The sequence below is a fragment of the Thermobia domestica genome, unplaced genomic scaffold (assembly GCF_964235325.1).
Source record: "Thermobia domestica unplaced genomic scaffold, izTheDome1.hap1.1 HAP1_SCAFFOLD_661, whole genome shotgun sequence".
NCBI lineage: Eukaryota > Metazoa > Arthropoda > Insecta > Zygentoma > Lepismatidae > Thermobia > Thermobia domestica.
The window spans coordinates 32,097-50,790 of NW_027656371.1; the positions used below are offsets into that span (position 1 = coordinate 32,097).

The 18,694-nt window shown below is 38.8% G+C and overlaps 4 non-coding genes across 4 annotated transcripts; all 4 read left to right on the plus strand.

Moving 5' to 3' along the window:
- The first annotated feature begins 1,457 nt into the window (after positions 1-1,457).
- Positions 1,458-1,576, plus strand: LOC145677163 (5S ribosomal RNA). Its single transcript, XR_014129659.1, has one exon. It is a non-coding gene; the product is annotated as a 5S ribosomal RNA (ribosomal RNA).
- Positions 1,577-1,753: 177 nt separating this feature from the next.
- LOC145677169 (5S ribosomal RNA) lies at positions 1,754-1,872 on the plus strand. Its single transcript, XR_014129665.1, has one exon. It is a non-coding gene; the product is annotated as a 5S ribosomal RNA (ribosomal RNA).
- Positions 1,873-16,256: 14,384 nt separating this feature from the next.
- Positions 16,257-16,375, plus strand: LOC145677164 (5S ribosomal RNA). The gene has a single exon (XR_014129660.1). It is a non-coding gene; the product is annotated as a 5S ribosomal RNA (ribosomal RNA).
- Positions 16,376-16,552: 177 nt separating this feature from the next.
- LOC145677170 (5S ribosomal RNA) lies at positions 16,553-16,671 on the plus strand. Its single transcript, XR_014129666.1, has one exon. It is a non-coding gene; the product is annotated as a 5S ribosomal RNA (ribosomal RNA).
- Positions 16,672-18,694: the final 2,023 nt, after the last annotated feature.

Genomic DNA, 18,694 nt, shown 5'->3' on the forward strand with positions numbered 1-18,694 from the left:
TCTTACTATATCATTGAATATGTATGTTTAGATATATATATATATATATATATATATATATATATATATTTTTTTTTTTACAAAAAATCATACTACTACGGAATAATATTAAATGCCTTTAAACCCTCATTTCTGTTTGCACTTTCTGTTACACTACCTTCCCCGAACTTCTTTCAAGTTATTAAGTGCAGAACGGGGAGTTATACATATTTACTTGCGCTTTGACAATATCTGCACATTGTGTAATAATAGGAGACGTATAAAATAAAACTATATACTAATACGTATATATATATATATATATATATATATATATATATATATAATACAGTACACATTCCACTATCCGAGGCTTTCCTTTTCTTTTCTTGCTGACGATAAATTACGCTTTTAGAAATGTTGTCTGAAAACAATAAGAATATGTGCAAAAAATACAATCAGAGGTAGAGGTCTTTAACAGGAAATAAGCAAGGGAGTTGAAAAATTTTTTATGCATGTAAAAAATATAGACATGAACCAACTTGTGAAATAAAAAGACCAGAAAACTACTCTTTCTAAATTATGTGTAAACTTTTTACCGAAAACGAAAGTTGCACGAAAGACTTTTTGTCCGTTTTTTGGCCTCCGGTGCTTGGGGTCCCTGATTCAATCCCAGCTCGTGCCGTGTGAACTTTGTCGTGCATAAAGACCGTGCTCATGGGTTTTCTCGGGTTTCTCCCGTTTCCTCCCACTTTCTTCATTCAGTACTCATCATCACCGTCTCCTTTAGCGTAACCGGTATAAGTATGCGACGTAAATCTAAATATTTCATTTCATTTCCCTTTTCTGCTCATACTGCTGATTATGCGCGATTATGCCAACATCCAACTCCGCGGATAATCGTGCGATTACTGTATATACAACTAATACAGATACAACTAATTATATTATCAGTTACAGTATCGGTTTTTATTTACTAATTTGCCTCACTTTATTTGCATCCCTGCAGTAAATAATTCTTATCGATAATAGTTAAAATGTATATTACATTTTAGTGCTTCACGACTGAATGATCATCTGCCTTACGTTATCTCGCAGCTGAAGAGAATGCTACACTGAAAACTACCTTGCGTTATAAAGGGTAAGTGAAACATATCTTAAAAATATCTTTCATACATTTCATTGTGTACATTAAAGAATGTAAGTTTGCCTTTTTCCTGTAATCAATACTTAATAAAGGATTTATTTTTATTTATTTATATACAATTTCATACGTGGTTCGTGATAGTAAACTCGATAGGACACAGTGGCACTATGAACATCCGAATCACTCATCATTCGAACATTCAAATATTTATTCGAATATTAGTATATTCCAAGTAATGTTAACGACGTTAATATGCTTGCCTTTATAGTTAATAATGTCAATTCTTACTTAAAACATACTTCCTTAACAGGACATTGAAGAAAAGGTAGTTGCCAACGGCCATACCATGCTGAATATACCGGTTCTCGTCCGATCACCGAAGTCAAGCAGCATCGGGCCTGGTCAGTACTTGGATGGGTGACCGCCTGGGAACACCAGGTGCTGTTGGTATACTTTTTCTAATTTTGTTTTTCACAAAGACGAATATTCTCACATCGTTCACCACGATAATTTCGTAATCATGCATTACTTAAAACAATTAGCAACGCTTTCCACGCGCTGGTCTTTTTGAGTATTCACCGACAAACCTACGTAGCTACAATAACTCACTCGAAGCCATATGCATTCGCCAACGGCCATACCATGCTGAATATACCGGTTCTCGTCCGATCACCGAAGTCAAGCAGCATCGGGCCTGGTCAGTACTTGGATGGGTGACCGCCTGGGAACACCAGGTGCTGTTGGCATCTCTTTTTCAAATTTCATTATCCTTCAAGTACGAAAATACTAGAAACATTAATTTTATAGTACTTTCAAGAGATAATTTATCAACATTATTTCATAGCGATTAATCGATATTCTAAGCGTTATACCCACTATTTCTTACACTAACAGCCTGTTTATTTGCACGGCACATTAAAATAACCTGATTTCCGATCCGTGTGCACCTACTACTATACTTAACACGGAATGTATTACCACTTTTTAAAAGTAAATTATTATGACTAAGTGTAGATCTCCGGCGAGTAAATGCCTTTCGTATACAAGCACGACACATCTCCGCTATGTGCTTTACTTTTTTACTAACAGCATATAGAAATTGGATTTCAACGTGTTTCTACATAACAGAATGAAGCAAATTTCGTGATTTAACTCTTTCGAATAATGTGTTGGTCCTGACAAGGACCGTTTGAAATGAAAAATCTTGAAGAAGATTTTTACTTAGAGCTTGTGTACTTGGTAACAGCCTTCGTACCCTCACTTACAGCGTGCTTGGCAAGTTCACCAGGCAAAAGAAGGCGCACAGCTGTTTGGATTTCCCGGCTGGTGATAGTTGACCGCTTATTGTAATGGGCCAAACGAGAAGCTTCAGCAGCAATACGCTCGAAGATGTCATTAACAAAGCTGTTCATGATACTCATAGCTTTGCTAGATATGCCAGTGTCAGGATGCACTTGCTTCAAAACTTTGTAGATGTAAATGGCATAGCTCTCCTTCCTCCTCCTCTTCTTCTTCTTATCTCCCTTGGAGATATTCTTTTGGGCTTTACCAGCCTTCTTTGCAGCCTTTCCGCTAGTTTTTGGTGGCATGATGACTCACTCGTTCAGCAAAATTAGATGTGTCCGCCGATTTATCGACTTCATTTAAATTACAGTACGTGTTTCAATTCGCGCCAACTGCCTTGCTTTTCATTTGATGCACTCGGGTGCACGCTTGAAGTAGTAACAAAACTGACTTGATTCATGGGAGGCCGCAATTTTTCCTCTCATCTTATTACGAAAGAATATTGAACAATGTCTGGTCGCGGCAAAGGTGGAAAAGTCAAGGGAAAGAGCAAGTCCCGCTCCAGCAGGGCTGGCCTTCAATTCCCAGTAGGCAGAATCCATCGTCTTTTGCGAAAGGGTAACTATGCCGAACGAGTTGGTGCTGGCGCTCCCGTGTATTTGGCTGCAGTCATGGAATACCTGGCAGCTGAAGTTCTTGAGTTGGCAGGCAACGCTGCTCGTGACAACAAGAAGACTAGGATTATTCCACGTCATCTGCAGTTAGCTATCCGTAACGACGAGGAATTAAACAAGTTGTTGTCTGGAGTTACAATCGCTCAGGGTGGTGTTTTGCCCAACATTCAAGCTGTACTTCTGCCCAAGAAAACTGAGAAGAAGGCATAAATGTAAGACCTATATCTCATACAAATCGGCCCTTATGAGGGCCACAAACCCCTTTATAGAGGAGATTTACGATTGAAATGAATTGTTTTCGATATACAGACTCATCAAAAGTGTCTGAGATAGTTGCTTAGTTTCATTCGAAATTCTCGCTGCTATTCGATTAATTAGTATATGTGTAGTCGTCGATCGTAATTGAAGCCCATAGGAAGTCACACTAACTTTAGAATACTCCAAACAGCGATGTGCTTAGTTCCCACTACATTATTAATTATAAGATCATTACCTTTTGTATTGTCGCTAGCTACATTTTTTTGATATTTGCGTACATCGGGCTCATATTACCCAGAGGACAGGACAGTCGAGCCCAGATTCTCAGCAATGGAAGAAAACCTCATACCACATATTCTCATGTACTTCATGCTAGACAAAGGAATTTCCAACATTCTTAAAGCACTCATGTTTCTCTCTTGCGTTGGCTTGGCTGAAATTACTCTGTTCAATATGTTCTCGACATTTATTATTGTTCATTACTATGCCCCAATGACATCATGAACAGAGCGGATCAGAAAACTTTCCTAAATTTCTTTTGCAACATAGTAATGACATTAAATGCACACTTAAGTACGATTTATTCTTTGCAAGGTCGATATTCATATTTGTGTGATATGTGTTATATGTATATGGTTTGTAATACGCAACTACTCTTATTCTCTGATCTCAGAACTCATTTGCTACTGTGCCCAACGAGCGAGCCTAGGTTTCTTGTAACTACTGCCTTTCTTTAGTAAATAATGTGAAGTATACAATGCATTAACCTACATCTCATATTTGTATTACTCTTTATTTTAGTAACCCGCTACGAAGTGTCATTAATTTACATGTAAATCACAATAGACACTACCGCAAAAGAAAGAAATCGAACCCAAGACCACGTAAACAAGATAAAGGACAAGATTCAGGTTTCTAACGCATTATTCGCCCCTCACAGCACAGTATAGAAGTTGTATAAGCCTCTATACGTACATCCTACTGTCAGAACAGAAATTCCGACTTGCGTTTCGCATCTCTCATGCTCGCTACTTCCAACAAATCGCCAATTTCCAACCAGAACCCCTTCTCCAGCATTAATACTGCTACATGATATGAATACGTATACATGAACGTACATAATGTAAAAAAAAACGTATGATTTTCTCAAATTAATCTCTCTACGTCTGTAATTTAGTGTGCATCAAAAGGCTTTAATGTAGTTACACGAATTCTTATAATCTAACAGAAAATCGCACAAAGTAAATCTTTCCCTTTATATAAATTTGTTGGCTCTGAAAAGAGCCGTTTATGCCAATTTTATATCCAAAATAGGAGGAACCCCAACTTAACCTCCGAAACCGTACAGGGTTCTTCCTTGCCTCTTCAAGGCATACACAACATCCATAGCTGTCACTGTCTTCCTCTTGGCGTGTTCTGTGTATGTAACAGCATCTCTGATTACGTTCTCCAGGAATACTTTCAATACTCCTCGGGTCTCTTCATAAATGAGACCAGAGATACGCTTCACACCACCACGGCGAGCAAGACGCCTAATAGCGGGTTTGGTGATACCCTGGATGTTGTCACGAAGAACTTTACGGTGGCGCTTGGCACCTCCTTTGCCAAGACCCTTGCCTCCTTTTCCACGTCCTGTCATTTCGATATGTTACTGCTTCGCTCACCACACACGAGAAATACAAGCCCAAGCAGCCCAAGACTCGTGGTTTTGTTCCTTCGATCATGCAGGGAAAGCACGGAGGAAAAACACAAAACGTGTCTAAGCCAATGAGAACTGTCCTTTTCGACTGACTTTATCCAATGAGAAATAGCTTGATTTAACGGTTTTGCTCTTTATATAACTTGACTTCATTCAGCGCGCAATTAACAACCAAACACAAACAAAAGAAGACATACTTATACATGTGTAATCAGGGGAGTTGATAAAACTTTGGACATCGCAACCATTGAAGACAATCTAGACAAGCAAATGGTGAATTTCAATAACATCACCCGCATCCAGAATGCAACAGGACCACTGCCCCTGATTCGTCTCTTCACACATAGTTTTGCAACGGTGAACAAGCTCATCGCTGAAGGAATCTACATTCAAGACAAGCTGCACAGAGTTGAAGCATCCCGCTCCTCAGCCAGACCTATACCGTGCCACAATTGTTACGGCTATGATCATGGTACACAAATATGTACACGCCCAAGAGTGTGCTTCAGATGTGGTGAGACTCACAATCAGCCTTGCAACAAACCCATCAACCGATGGTTTTGTGCCACCTGCAAATGCTTAGGACATCGAACAGGCAGCAGCGAATGTCCCCAGAGGCCACATACAAACCAACGCAGACAGACTATCCCAAACCTACTCAATCAGTTCGAATTCCCACCACTTCCAGATTCCGGCCCTTGTCAGACACGCACAAACAGATCCTCAGAAGCAGATGAAGAAAAAGAACAAGAAGAACCAAGAAAAGAAGAGGACACAGAATCTGAACAAGAAATTCAAGATACAGATATAGATGCCAAGATCAATGCAGCGATTGAAGGCGCCATCGAATGCATACTCATATGGACAGCTTCCATCCTCTCTACCATCACCGATCCCCCCCACCAGAAAACCCTTCACCAAGCTATATCAAAAGTCACCCGCCATATCTTTCGCAAACACCTTAATATCCACACCACAACCAAAGGAAACCTTAACATCTACTGTTCCGACATCACACCCCCCACAACTACAGAGAAGAACACGACCGCACCTAACACTACAAACCAAACTCCACCCACCATCACCTAGCACACATCACCCTAAATCTCAAACAAGAAAATAACACCCTCAGTATATTTCATTCACACTCAATGTTTTTGAACTTAGTGCCAAGTGCTTCTTTCTTTGGTAATTCCCCATGGATTACAATGCATCGTAATCAAATCTAGCGAAGAAGACATCATCAGCCAGAGTACAGGACCACAGGTACAGGACCACAAATACAGGACCACTTCTCAAGAAGAAAACTCAAGAACATCGGGAACACACAACATCGGCAGCGCACTCGAAGAATCAAAACCAGAGTGCAAAGTGACTTGTTTCAGTTTCAACCTGCCACAAAAGTGAAGAGAAGCCCTGGGTAAAATAGCAGGATTGCTAGAGGCCCATCTCTGCCTGCTTGGCAGAGTAAAGTAATTATTTTCGTTCTTCTTCGTTCGTTCTTCAGCGCGCAATTATTTGAAACAAGTCGTGACAGTTGCAATGGCACGTACCAAGCAGACAGCTAGGAAATCTACTGGAGGCAAAGCTCCTCGAAAGCAGCTTGCCACCAAAGCTGCAAGAAAGAGTGCTCCAGCTACCGGTGGAGTGAAAAAGCCCCATCGTTACAGGCCTGGTACTGTGGCTCTCCGAGAAATTCGTCGTTACCAGAAGAGCACTGAATTGCTCATCCGCAAGCTGCCCTTCCAACGACTCGTCCGAGAAATTGCACAAGATTTCAAGACAGATCTTCGCTTCCAAAGCTCAGCTGTCATGGCTTTACAGGAGGCAAGTGAAGCTTACCTTGTAGGGCTTTTCGAAGACACCAACTTGTGTGCTATTCACGCAAAGAGAGTCACAATCATGCCTAAGGACATTCAGCTTGCTCGCCGCATCCGTGGGGAACGTGCTTAAGTTTGAAGTTCTGGCACTGAGTTCAAAAACGGTCCTTTTTAGGACCAATACACTACTTAGAGATGCTGTTATCCTAACAAGGATCTTGTCCATACTTGTTATCTTTTTTTTTTAAATTCTCACGCCGTATGTTGCATAGTTAATACATCTACCTTCGTTTTCCTGTCGTTTCGTATATCATCCTATCTTTCAAGTATATTCTTTAGTTTTCCCCTATGTTTACCGATTGATTATCTTCGTTTTATGTGGTCAAGGGTTCGATTTTGCCATATGTTGCATAACTTAACTTCGATTCAACCACTGTTTGCCCTTCTCAACGTTATTAATCTGATAGAACTCGCAGGCGAAATATGTACTTCTTCCAAGGTAGCAAAAGTAATATTATTTTGTCAGAGGTCGCTGCTGTTGAATGCAAACGTTAAACTAAACTTTCTTTAAGTGTCTGTTTGTACTTAACATCAGTTCAATTGTACACCTACATTTCTGCTGGTGTTACTATTTTTCTTTATAGCAATATTACGAATTATAAGACGGTATCCGTGGTTATTAGCGTGTTCCCTTTTCCTAACACTTTCTCATTACACCAGTATTTCCATCATTCATTAGGCGTAATCACCCGTCTCCTTTATCATAAAAATCATAATAGTACGACGTTAAATTGAAACATAGTCTACTTCACTTTCACGAGTTGTAATAAGTTCGAACATTTCTTTCACCCCAGCCTTGAAAAGAGTTGATTTTAGTTTAGTGTCCCTTTCAGCAGCAAGGCTGTTTCAAACGTGGACCTACTTATTAACGTGCAATGCGAAACATTTGAGCTCCCACCGAGAATCGAACCCAGTCAGCCTGCAAAAGTTTTTCTAACAAATGCATTAAGTGCGTTTTCTGTACTGTTTCGCTACTTGAAGATAGGAACAAGGAAAAAGTAAGTGATCACAAATTGACATTACGTAATGTGTTCCCCATTTTTTTTCGAGTACACCATTCTTGACACCCGTGAAAGCTTTCTTTCCCCACCCTCAATTCCCCTCTGTTATAAAGCACTTACATCAAGAAGTGCTTCGGTTAAAAAGAAAACTCAAAGTCCCTTGCGTGTATACTATACATTGCTATGAATGAACATGTGATAATGATAGGAAAAGCACAATTTTACTCTTCTCAAAGTATTTGATGGCTCTAAAAAGAGCCGTTTTAAAATGTCAGATGATTTACTGACACATTTACTTCTTCTTTGGTGCAGCCTTCTTAGCACTTTTCGGTTTTGCTGTAGCCTTCTTTGGCTTCGGGGCCTTTGGCTTCTTGGGAGTTTTTGCCTTCTTCACTTTAGATGGTGATTTCTTAGGTTTGGGAGCAGCAGCCTTTTTCTTTTCACCAGTCTTCTTGGGACGTTTAGCTGCTGGCTTTTTCGCAGGCTTCTTCTCCTTTGATGCTGATCGTTTCGCCTTGGTTGAAGATCCACCTTCAGGCTTCTCCTTCAGCGATGAAGCACTAAGCTTAAACGATCCAGATGCACCTTTTCCCTTGGTCTGAACCAAAGACCCAGAAGCAACTGCACTTCTCAAGTATTTCTTGATAAATGGAGCAAGCTTCTCGGCATCCACTTTGTAGTTCTGAGAGATGTATTTCTTAATAGCTTGCAGTGAACTTCCTCCCCTTTCCTTCAAATTCTTGATGGCGTTGTTCACCATTTCTGATGTTCTTGGATGAGAAGGTGTTGTTTTTGGTTTCTTAGGCTTTGCAGACTTCTTAGGAGAAGCCTGTGCCGGGGCTGCAGGTGCTGATGCCGTATCTGCCATTGCTTTCTGCAATAAACTCAACGATACTGAAGAATGAAATTTTCGCTAGCAGGCAGCGTTGAGTTTGGTTACGGAGCGCGGACCGGATAGAAAGCACTTGCTGAGGCGGGCTGAGGTAAACAGAAGTTCGTAGTTGCCACAACGATAAGTGTGTTTCCTTCTATTTTGATAAACGATTTTTTTCAGGTATTCAATGAATGCACCAGATCCTATTCTTCCTTACTGGCTAGAAGAAACTTTATTCCACATAACTCAAAAGGCATTTGTTTTTATTCGCTTTTCTATTTTATGTTTCAGTCATTGCTAAGTCGGTCACACTACTTTTTCACCCTCCTTGTGCTTATAATTTTCATAATTTAACATGGAAATACTTATCAATAAATAATTATATTACCATGGTAATTAACTTCAATCCTTCCTGTGATTATACGCAAAGTACCATCTTCGTACTGCTTACTATAGTTCAATGAAGGGAATCTATAAAGTAACGCGTGTCGCACACATCTGCCTTGCAAACTCCCTGGCCTACTTCCAATGTATAGACTTTTATTTCAAATCCTGATTTAATTTCATAATTTTCTGTAGATTTTAACATTTTATTACCCAGCTTCTTAATACGAATGACAATCAAGCCTAAATATTTATTCCCTTTAACTTTATTTTTCTTTTTTATTTTGTGCCTTGTTTCATATTTGTTCTTACGTTAGCAATTAACGCACTTACCGTAGTTATGTATGAACAGGTTGTTTCTATATTTATTTTATTCCAAATAAATTAAATATATATACGGATTATTTTATGGTAGTTGATATTTTCTGTTGTTTCCTACGTGAATTGAGGAAACGCACGGACTTTCGCCTAATTCTTGTGCTACTTTCATATGTCTGTATCTGTCGAATGCTGTCGATCTGTCGAAATGTGTATTACTATCTGTCGATTCATCGAGTGAACTGAATTCGTTAACCATTTCACCAGGCGCGCATGCATTTTTTTTTCTTCTAAGGGATCCAAGCTTCGGGGGGCAAGGTTCCAATACTACAAGCCACTATGTCTATATACTATTATTCTGCATTCGAAAACACGATAAATATTCCACTTACTTTTTCACAAAAACATGATACAGACAGAGTACAGATGAAGTGTAAGATCAGATTTATATTGATGATACATCAATATTTTCCCTGTTAATAACTACATTTAATGAGAAAGTCTGCAAATGTATGTTCACTTAGGAACTTTTGCGAGGAGTCCGCACCCGGTGGACACCCCGTGAGTACGCCTCTGCACTTGACTATACTTCGAATTATACTGCAAACAGTTGTATTTTAGTTTCCCCGTTTAGTTCATCGATATCATTAACACAAAGAAAATAGATGTTATAGATGCGTATTCTCAGTTCTCGCTTTATATCCGGACGTCTGCAAAAATCTACTCCTTTTCTTTCTTTCACGCATCCACCAAACTAACAATGATTTGTATTATAATATTTGCGCATAAAATGTATATCTCATACCTTCCATGTTCTCAAGTATTCATAGACAAAAACGGTTATTTTCTGCGAACAAATTGTCCAAACACAGTGCAAATGTCATCTATAGATTGTCCTGGTTCCGTCTGCGTGTACATAACAATGCGTCATAATCATACATTGCACATTAAGGATATCAATTAATCTTCCCAAATTCCTAGATATGCCTGGCAAAAGTTCCGCGTGTTGTAAGGATATTACATTTGTACTACCGACAAGGTGGTATCTTCCAACATTGAAGTTCAATAAACCCCAAATGTGTCGGATATAGTATTTGATTTCTTGTCTCATTGTTTGCGTCAGAGATGTCTTCTCAAGTTAGGATTTACGATACATACAGGATGAGTTGTATATATTGTTGCTGCCAGCTCTATATTAATCCCATATTTGTAAACGAATAAAAACAGTATTCTAATTATAACAATGTGCTCACAATTAATTTTATTCTTAATTGTTATACGTATTGTTGATTAAAAATGAAAATGTTGCTAAGTGAATTTTATTAATATTTTCTGTTGCGTGATATAGGAAGTGAGTGAAATATTGGAGGAATATAGTGTGCGTAGCAGATGATGTGCAGTGGCTTTGGATCGCCTGTGATAAGGTAAGGCATTTGCTATTTTAATTAACGCATTTTATATACTGTAATCCTAATTATTTTTATGTGAATGTGCTTACTACTTGTGTATTCAGTGGGACCGATGTTTTAATATGTATGGTCAAGCAGTGTCGAGCCTGGTCAGTGTGTGGATAGGTGACCATTTTTTGTAAATCGATAACATTTAACTTTGTAAACACGGATGAAGTAGAAGTATATTTATTTTATTTTTTACCTCAAATATGTAGGACACTTCTCCTTTGTACATCAATTATTATTATTAGTTCAACTTGTTTACAAGTTAAATGAAAAGAATAGTCGTTATCGTGTGATGATTGTGCTCATTAGGCTAAAGAAGACTCGTGATAAGAAAGAAAAGAAGAACGGTGCTCAAGTTTCGTCACAGCATATTCTCAAAAATTTACAGGCAAAATTCAGTGTTCTGCATGAAAAGGCATATTTGTACGAAAAAAAAAAAAATTCTGCAGACGACAGAATTAAATAAAGTAATACACATGTATTTTAGAGTTACTGGTGTAAAATCATTACAAGTGCTTTGCCAGGTGGCCAATAAAAAGCACGAATACTATTTAAGGGAGCCAAAACAGGAGAAAGCTGGGGGCCTGAGCGATAGCAAGAATGTGCGTCCAAAGTGAACAGGAGCGAAGGCGACGCGGGTATACGTATAAGCAAGGGTAGTGGAAACCAGTTAGTTTTCGAGTTTCAATAGCACTTGTCATGCATCCATACTAGTAGCGCCCCGCTTGTAAACATTAAGTACACTATGCAAGAATACACCGCCGGTGGAAAATAGTACCTAATACAGTTATCTTTCATATATACTGACTTATTTTACAGTAGTAACCCAACACTAGTAAACGTAAAATAAAAGTGTATAACTTTATATTTAATTCTATCGCCTGGCTTAGTTTTTCACCTGTAAGATGTACTTATTTAGAGCAAGTTTCTTAACTAGCAAATTAAACCGAGAACCACAGCAACCATATATATATTCTTATGATGTACTTTTCTTTGAGTGGTGTTCTCTGTCTATTGAATAACATTTTCTCAGTTTAATGCTAGCAAAAAACAAAACAAAATCAAAGTGTTTCTATATAAATTTAGTTCACCGTGTTGTAATATCACATGGAATTGAAAAACGAATAGTCGAACCTCTGCTATCTCGATCAAACTTCTCAGGATGATATACTGACTTACCGCAGAAGTTCGACTGAATACGTTTCTCAGTTCCATGGGAGAACCTGGAGAAGCAAAAGCCTGCGCAACGGAAAATACTAAATAAACTTGTAGAGCAGGTCAAGATGTATCATCATGCCAAGTTTCATTCAGATCAGAGAAGTTTGGCTGCAGCCATTTTCATTACAAAGCACAAAATGGATGGTCCCTAACCTCGAGAATCTTCACAATTGTCGACGAGTTGAACTGCACTCATCTGATCAAAATCAAACTTAAAATGACAGTTCACTTTCAACTGTTAAATAATATGATATGCAGGCTTCTGCTTTCCTAGTTACAGTCTATCCACTGTGGTATGCATATTAGTACAAATGTGAGAGTGCATATTTATTAAAGATTTGCTTCAAAAAGCGATGAAAGACATAGGCATTGCCGCGGGCGGTGATAACAAGATGCCGGAAAACGAACAAGCAGAAAGAATATGGGCTGAAGAAGTGTAAACGACGACGCGGCGGCCCGTAAAGGTGTTGCCGTCCTATTAAATGAATAATATCAAAAGAAAGAAAAAAAAAGTAAAAAATTTCGCGCTCGTAATCAAGACAGAAAGCAACTAAAGGAAATCTTTGTTTTACGTCCCACGTTATGCCGCTTAGGCTAAAAGAGGCGCTGATTATGAGAAATGATTGAAATGGTGGTGGAATGAAGAAAGTGGGAGGAAACGGGAGAACCCCGCGGTAACCCACCGCACATAGTTTTTGTCCACCATAAAGTTAACTTGGCGGGGGCTCAAGACAGAAAGACGGTTGGAAAAACAAATAAACGATGTTGCATCCCGTAAAAATGTTCGCGACCTATGAAATCAATATTTTTTCTTAAAGAAAAAAAAGAATTAAAAAGAGAAAAAAAGGTCAAAATTTCGCGCTCGCTTCGCTCGCGATCAGCAGAGAAAAGAGGACGTGACGCACCCCTAAAAGTGTTGGCGACCGATTGAATAAATATTGTGGGTAAAAAAAAAAAAAAAAAAAAAAAAAAAGTCAAAAATTTCGCGCTCGCTTCGCTCGCGATCAGCACAGAAAGAAGGACGTGACGCGCCCCTAAAGGTGTTGGCAACCGATTCAATACATATTGTCGGTAAAAAAAAAAAAAAAAAAAAAAAAAAAAAAAAAAAAAAACGCTCGCTTCGCTCGCGATCGACATGAAAAAGGCAACGACGTGACGCCCCGTAAAATTGTCGGCGACCTATTCAATCAATATATTCGGTTGAAAAACAAAGTCAAAAGTTTCCCAATCGCTTCCCTCCCGATCGACATAAAAAAAAAGGCAACCCCTTCACCTCTCCTTATGCATTCATCAGTAAACATACAACCATAGATCACAATACCACTCACATCACCTATCAGTTCTCCACGTCCATCAAGATCCAATCATCGCCCTGGCCCTTTATGATGATACACAACATTACATGTTATTGTGTGCATTGCCCCGCGTTACAATACATGACCAAAAAAAAGAGAAAAAGAGCTGCACTGCCTTCAGTGTAGACATGTTCGTATTCGTAGAAAATGATTTTAGGTACACGATAGTACAGTAATCTATCTTCACATGCTTCAGATGTGAACGATACCTACACATGAAGAGGGCTCCCGAGGTTTCCTTTTCCAATAGGATGGAGCTCCACCACACTTGCAGAATGACGAGAAGTTATGTTAATAAATATATCCCAGAGTGTTTCGTAACTCGCCCTTGGTCCTAATGATGAAGCGTTCTTCAGATGGCCCCGATGTCTCCACACATGATACTATGCGACTTCTTTTCACGAGGCTCTCAAAGATCACGTTTGTGTCCTAACATTCTCTGCAGATATGACACAGCTGCGATAGCGGATCACAGAAGCCTTTCCTCTCCTTACAAGAGACGTGTTCATTCGAGTATGTGAGTAATTCGACTATCGATTAAATATCTCCCGTGTCACGATAGTAGTCACTTTCAATTCTTCTAACGAAGGTAAGAAAAAATGCTATACAAACTTCCTTTCGGTATATAAAGGATTAGGGGCCCAGAGAATATTTTCTTTCAAGAGGATACATTCTTTTTCGAACACCCTGTATATAGATCCTCTAATTATAACTGCAAACAAAATGTTGATTTTGCAATTGCTTCCATGAGAGAATATTCTGTGCACTTTCTTTCTGAAGGGCCGGGCCTAAACGTTTTCCTTAATCATTAAATTTAGTAGTTATCTACAATTACATAGTTTTCCATTGTTCTCAAAATAAAGATTTTTCTCTATGAATTGTTGAATGTTGCTAGGGATATTGAAGTAATTCTTTTTAGTGTTTTTTTCTTTACAATAATGTACTGAACGCCTGCATTAAGGAAGTTCGTGTGTCCATCTTGCAAAATGTTTCGTCTTTTTTCATGCCCACTAAGGTAAATATTCATTTTGCTCTTTTCTCTGTATGCAAACCACATTTCTTAAAGGCAACATTTTCATACAAATGTAGTACTAAAAACTTCTAATTGGCAACATCTGGGCTGCGAAGAGGAAAAAGAAAGAAATCTCGTACGTATTCGCGCGCAATTCGGAATTAGCCAATGAAAAGCACAAAAGCGGCCACCATCTCTCTCTCTTTCTTATTAACGGTTTTGTACTTTCTGCAGTTCTATCAGTGCTGCTAACCTCTTACTATATCATTGAATATGTATGTTTAGATATATATATATATATATATATATATATATATATATATATATTTTTTTTTTTACAAAAAATCATACTACTACGGAATAATATTAAATGCCTTTAAACCCTCATTTCTGTTTGCACTTTCTGTTACACTACCTTCCCCGAACTTCTTTCAAGTTATTAAGTGCAGAACGGGGAGTTATACATATTTACTTGCGCTTTGACAATATCTGCACATTGTGTAATAATAGGAGACGTATAAAATAAAACTATATACTAATACGTATATATATATATATATATATATATATATATATATATATATATACAGTACACATTCCACTATCCGAGGCTTTCCTTTTCTTTTCTTGCTGACGATAAATTACGCTTTTAGAAATGTTGTCTGAAAACAATAAGAATATGTGCAAAAAATACAATCAGAGGTAGAGGTCTTTAACAGGAAATAAGCAAGGGAGTTGAAAAATTTTTTATGCATGTAAAAAATATAGACATGAACCAACTTGTGAAATAAAAAGACCAGAAAACTACTCTTTCTAAATTATGTGTAAACTTTTTACCGAAAACGAAAGTTGCACGAAAGACTTTTTGTCCGTTTTTTGGCCTCCGGTGCTTGGGGTCCCTGATTCAATCCCAGCTCGTGCCGTGTGAACTTTGTCGTGCATAAAGACCGTGCTCATGGGTTTTCTCGGGTTTCTCCCGTTTCCTCCCACTTTCTTCATTCAGTACTCATCATCACCGTCTCCTTTAGCGTAACCGGTATAAGTATGCGACGTAAATCTAAATATTTCATTTCATTTCCCTTTTCTGCTCATACTGCTGATTATGCGCGATTATGCCAACATCCAACTCCGCGGATAATCGTGCGATTACTGTATATACAACTAATACAGATACAACTAATTATATTATCAGTTACAGTATCGGTTTTTATTTACTAATTTGCCTCACTTTATTTGCATCCCTGCAGTAAATAATTCTTATCGATAATAGTTAAAATGTATATTACATTTTAGTGCTTCACGACTGAATGATCATCTGCCTTACGTTATCTCGCAGCTGAAGAGAATGCTACACTGAAAACTACCTTGCGTTATAAAGGGTAAGTGAAACATATCTTAAAAATATCTTTCATACATTTCATTGTGTACATTAAAGAATGTAAGTTTGCCTTTTTCCTGTAATCAATACTTAATAAAGGATTTATTTTTATTTATTTATATACAATTTCATACGTGGTTCGTGATAGTAAACTCGATAGGACACAGTGGCACTATGAACATCCGAATCACTCATCATTCGAACATTCAAATATTTATTCGAATATTAGTATATTCCAAGTAATGTTAACGACGTTAATATGCTTGCCTTTATAGTTAATAATGTCAATTCTTACTTAAAACATACTTCCTTAACAGGACATTGAAGAAAAGGTAGTTGCCAACGGCCATACCATGCTGAATATACCGGTTCTCGTCCGATCACCGAAGTCAAGCAGCATCGGGCCTGGTCAGTACTTGGATGGGTGACCGCCTGGGAACACCAGGTGCTGTTGGTATACTTTTTCTAATTTTGTTTTTCACAAAGACGAATATTCTCACATCGTTCACCACGATAATTTCGTAATCATGCATTACTTAAAACAATTAGCAACGCTTTCCACGCGCTGGTCTTTTTGAGTATTCACCGACAAACCTACGTAGCTACAATAACTCACTCGAAGCCATATGCATTCGCCAACGGCCATACCATGCTGAATATACCGGTTCTCGTCCGATCACCGAAGTCAAGCAGCATCGGGCCTGGTCAGTACTTGGATGGGTGACCGCCTGGGAACACCAGGTGCTGTTGGCATCTCTTTTTCAAATTTCATTATCCTTCAAGTACGAAAATACTAGAAACATTAATTTTATAGTACTTTCAAGAGATAATTTATCAACATTATTTCATAGCGATTAATCGATATTCTAAGCGTTATACCCACTATTTCTTACACTAACAGCCTGTTTATTTGCACGGCACATTAAAATAACCTGATTTCCGATCCGTGTGCACCTACTACTATACTTAACACGGAATGTATTACCACTTTTTAAAAGTAAATTATTATGACTAAGTGTAGATCTCCGGCGAGTAAATGCCTTTCGTATACAAGCACGACACATCTCCGCTATGTGCTTTACTTTTTTACTAACAGCATATAGAAATTGGATTTCAACGTGTTTCTACATAACAGAATGAAGCAAATTTCGTGATTTAACTCTTTCGAATAATGTGTTGGTCCTGACAAGGACCGTTTGAAATGAAAAATCTTGAAGAAGATTTTTACTTAGAGCTTGTGTACTTGGTAACAGCCTTCGTACCCTCACTTACAGCGTGCTTGGCAAGTTCACCAGGCAAAAGAAGGCGCACAGCTGTTTGGATTTCCCGGCTGGTGATAGTTGACCGCTTATTGTAATGGGCCAAACGAGAAGCTTCAGCAGCAATACGCTCGAAGATGTCATTAACAAAGCTGTTCATGATACTCATAGCTTTGCTAGATATGCCAGTGTCAGGATGCACTTGCTTCAAAACTTTGTAGATGTAAATGGCATAGCTCTCCTTCCTCCTCCTCTTCTTCTTCTTATCTCCCTTGGAGATATTCTTTTGGGCTTTACCAGCCTTCTTTGCAGCCTTTCCGCTAGTTTTTGGTGGCATGATGACTCACTCGTTCAGCAAAATTAGATGTGTCCGCCGATTTATCGACTTCATTTAAATTACAGTACGTGTTTCAATTCGCGCCAACTGCCTTGCTTTTCATTTGATGCACTCGGGTGCACGCTTGAAGTAGTAACAAAACTGACTTGATTCATGGGAGGCCGCAATTTTTCCTCTCATCTTATTACGAAAGAATATTGAACAATGTCTGGTCGCGGCAAAGGTGGAAAAAATCTGTGTCTCAAGGGAACTCCACCACCGCTACCCCAACCAGCCAACCAAGTTCAGATGCACTAGATGCAGAATTTCACTTACCAAAGAAGACTTGCAAACCATCTACAGAACCTGTGACTCCGGTTCATACCTCAAACAAATTTGCGGCTCTTACAGGAGCCAACAGCGACCCAGAACCGATGGATGCTACCAATGACACATCCAAAACTTGGATGTACATCTACAACTGCCCATATTATCGAGGCTACGCACTCATAGCTAAGATGCAGCGGAAGTGTAAGGAAACCCCCACCTTTCGCTTTATGAAAGGCTTCATCAAGATCAAGTGTACTCTGCAGGAAGACTTTTCTGTTATACAAGAAATTTGCTCAGAAGAAAAGCTTGAATACGCAACGGAAATTCAGAAAAAGAATGACGTTGTCAAAGCAGTGATTCGTCATTTGCCTCTTGACACCAATGTTGATGACATCATTTCTGAACTGAAGGACAAAGGTTATCCAGTCCTTTCAGTCATCCAACTATCTAAACGGAACACACAAGACCCGTTCGGGAAAACTTTCTTTCCCCTTTTCTTAGTGACAATGAGGAAAACCTTGCGAGCCACATCAATTTTCAAGGAAGACCTCCTACTTCACATGAAGATCCGTATTGAACAGTATCGTTCTAAAGCCTATTTGCAATGCTACAAGTGCCAACGTTTTGGCCACGGCCAAAGTACTTGTAATGCACAACCTCGCTGTGTCAAATGTGCCGGTGCCCACTGGACTTTTGAGTGCAACAAACGAGACTCACTCACGCCTGCTAAATGCGTCAATTGCACGGGAGATCACCCTGCTAATTACTCAGGATGTCCTAAACTTCAACGCCTACTCCAGGGGAAAACCAACAAGACCGCTTCTTCAGAAACCACGCCGACTCCCACGACACAACCAACCACGAAGCCCAC